Here is a 3881-nt window from a genome sequence, read left to right as displayed (position 1 = left end):
CATCTTCTATCTCCCTCTGCTTCTGCTCCTTCCTCTCACCCGCCATGGAGAAAGGGAATCCTGGTCCTTCGACGGTGGCGGCGAGGGTCGCCGCTCAACAATGCGTCCCTCCCCCTTCTGAACCCGTGGTGGTGGAACCGACCACGAGGGGAAGGGGAGGGGGCGAGGCCATGGGCGAGGCCGGGGCAAAGGCCGTAGCGCTCGGGGAAGAGGAGGACGGGGCGACGCGCCGGCCTCGCCCCTGCCAATGATGCCCTTCCCGATGGAGGGCCACGTTGAAGACCAGCCTTGCAAGTTCTTCATCAGGCTCCGCCCGCCCCCGTGTCGTCGTCTTAGTCCACTCCGTTCGCTCGGGTGATGGAGCGTGCCCCGCCCCAGACCCTCAGGTTGCACATGAGGGGATGCGAGAACGGGGGCACGCGGGTCGACGTCGACTTCCCGGCTCCTCGAGTTATGTATCTCCGCCGTGGATGGAAGACATTCGCCCGCATCCACAGCCTGACGGTGGGGCTCGTCCTCTAGTTCAAGTTAATGGAGGACGGCCTGCTCTCCGTCAAGGTCTTCGGAGAGTTTGGAACTCGTCTGAAATGCTGTGTGGAGAGCTCCTCTGATGGAGATTCTAACGATGGAAGCTCGTCCTCAAGTGAGAGCGACAAGGAGGACAGTGGGGCGGACAGTGGGGACGAGTCCGACTAGGCGTCGGACACCCTGCTCCTGGGCGGGTGCGGAAGCAGCAGCATCTGCACCTGGCCGCTCCTCCGGCAGAAGCTAGCCGGGGGCAGGGCTAGCTCCTCGAACTTCTTGGTGCTGTCTCCTTGGGCGGCTGGCGTCGGGAGGCTGCAGGAGAGGAAGAGGGCGGGCGGCAAGGCCGTCAACTTGGAGTACGCGGGCACCGACGCCTTCATCACGTATTGCCGGTCATGCTGCCTCGTCTTCCAGCTCCTTTCCCGGCACCGTGATCACCGGCATGCCCATGGGTGGCCACCGAGATGTTCTCTTGGTGCTTTCTGCTGCTCGTAGCTCGCCTAGGCGCCCCTTTTGCCCTTTCGCCTCCTTGACCTGCCTCCTGAGGAGAGGGACAAGAAAGGGATTACGGGCATCTTATCTCTTTTTTACATTGTAAGCCTGCGGGCCCTTGTTAAATTTGAAACTTGTAATCCCCTTGCTCATGTTTTTCATCTCGCACGAACTGTACCTGTATGGGATGTTTTTAATGAAAAAGGGATGCTTGCCGGGTTTTTCGTTCATGGGTAAATCCCGCGACAAGGAGCGAATCCTTGTTATTGTTTTAAGATAAACATTTTTCGCCCGGCAATAGGCCTTGTCGTCCCCCCACTCCGCTCGACCGTTCTCGCGCTCTTGGCAGAGGCAGGGATGAAGTGGGCTTTAGGCTCCGCGTCCCACCTCCTTGCCACCACGGCTACGACCAAATCTGGACCTAGGAAATAATCCCTAGGTATAGGAAAAAGGGGAGCACGGCAGCCTAGAGATAAAAACGAGGTTTCATATGCCCCAGTCCGGTTCCGAAATGCATGACAGAGGATAAAAGACTTATCGGGATCCGCAGCCCTTGGTAATCTCATCTTGCCGTGGTTGGATCCTTGTGCTTGCAGCCCCCGGCAACTCTAGCTTGCCGGGGTTGGGGCACCGGTCCGTTTCCTTCTTTTTGAGTAGCTTAGCAGAAGTGCTCATGTGCCCTACGAACCAAAGGAGGACAGAAAAGTAACAGACAGACGCACACTCGACCTCTAGGCTAGGGCTTAGTCGCCGCTAAGCACTATCAACCCTAACCAAGGAAAAGACTCGACGTAGCATGCATGCTATAACTTAGGGCGCCAGCGCTTCATTTATTTATGCTCAGGGTCTGTGCCTGGCTTTGTACAAAGGGTCACATGCCTTGTCGGCAAAGCTTGTACAAAAGGTGGCTTGCCGGGAGGCCCGGCAAGCCGCGCCTTATGGGTAAAACTTGCGAAGATGCTCGATGTTCCAGGAGTTGCTCACTGGGACGGCATCTTCAGTCTCCAGGCGGACTGCGCCAGGCCTGGTGACTCGCATTACTCGATAAGGGCCTTCCCACTTTGGCGTCAACTTCTTGGAATTCTTGGACGACTGAACGCGCCGAAGAACAAGGTCGTCTTCCTCAAGGCTTCAGGCATGAACCTTGTGGCTATGATAGCGGCGCAAGGCTTGCTGGTAGCGTGCACTCTCACAGCCGCCCGAAGATGATCTTCCTCAAGGAGCGTCGCGTCATCTTGGCACAACGGCTCTTGCTCAAGCTCATCATAAGCGAGTTCCGTGGGGAGAACTGCTTCTGCCCCGTATACTAGGGAAAAGGTGTCTGGCCAGTGGCTCGATTTGGTGTCGTCCTGATCGACCAAAGAACCGCCGGCAACTCATCAATCCAGCGCCTTCCTCTCTTGTGCAGCTTGTCAAAGGTCTTTGTTCTCAGGCCTCGCAACACTTCAGCATTTGCCCTCTCTGCTTGGCCATTGCTCCATGGATGTGCCATGGAAGCAAAACAAACCTTGCTACCGAGGTCTTGGATGTACTGCATGAAGGTGTGGCTTGTGAACTGCGTGCCGTTGTCGGTGATGACTCTATTTGGCAGACCAAAACGGCAGACCAGTCCTTTGAAGAACTTGACGGCTGACTGAGCAGTCACCTTCCTCACTGCTTCCACTTCCAGCCACTTTGTGAACTTGTCGATTGCAATGTACAAGTACTCAAAGCCCCCGACAGTGCGGGGGAAAGGGCCCAGTATATCGAGCCCCCAGACCGAGAATGGCCAGGAGAGGGATTGTTTGAAGAGCTTGAGCCGGCTGATGAAGCTTCTTTGAATGGAACTGGCACGCTTCACACTTGGTTACTAGTGCCGTCGCATCCCGAAGTGCGGTGGGCCAGAAGAAACATTGTCGGAATGCCTTCCCGGCAAGGGCCCTTGACCCTATTTGGGAGCCACATATGCCTCCATGTATCTCCGCGAACAGCTCCAGTCCTTCCTCACGGGGGATGCACTTGAGTTTCACACCGTTTGGCCTCCTCCGGTACAGGACGTCATCGACGAACTGGTACAGGGCGGATCGACGGGCTACTCTCTCTGCTTCTTCCTACTCCTCAGGAAGCTCCCCTGTTTGGAGGAAGTGGACGGTATGTTGCACCCATGCCGGAGCCTGGGGCTTGATACGTCTCCATGCTATATTATCTACTGTTTTGGACTATATTGGGCTTTATTTTCCTCTTTTATATTATTTTTGGGACTAACCTATTAACTGGAGGCCCATCCCAGAATTGCTGTTTTTTTGCCTATTTCAGTATTTCGGATAAACAGAATATCAAACGGAGTCCAAACGGAATAAAACCCTCGGGAACGTGATTTTCTCACCGAACGTGATCCAGGAGACTTGGACCCTATTCCAAGGAGTCAAAGAGGCGGTCATGAGGGTGGGGGCGCGCCCCCCCTAGGGCGTGCCCCCTGCCTCGTGGGCCCCTTGGTGCTCCACCGACGTACTCATTCCTCCTATATATACCTATGTACCCCCAAACGATCAGAACAGGAGCCAAAAACCTAATTCCACCGCCGCATCTTTCTATATCCATGAGATCCCATCTTGGGGCCTCTTCCGGAGCTCCGCCGGAGAGGGCCGTCATCACGGAGGGCTTCTACGTCATCATAGCCTCTCCGATGAAGCGTGAGTAGTTTACCTCATACCTTCGGGTCCATAGTTAGTAGCTAGATGGATTCTTCTCTCTTTTGGATCTCAATACAAAGTTCTCGCCTTCTCTTGTGGAGATCTATTCGATGTAATCTTCTTTTTGCGTTGTGTTTGTTGAGACCGATGAATTGTGGGTTTATGATCAAGTCTATCTATGAATAATATTTG

Source organism: Triticum urartu, chromosome 3A (genome assembly GCF_056163025.1).
Source record: "Triticum urartu cultivar PI428250 chromosome 3A, HENAU_Tu73, whole genome shotgun sequence".
Taxonomy (NCBI): Eukaryota; Viridiplantae; Streptophyta; class Magnoliopsida; order Poales; family Poaceae; genus Triticum; species Triticum urartu.
Note: the sequence above shows the minus strand (reverse complement) of the source record.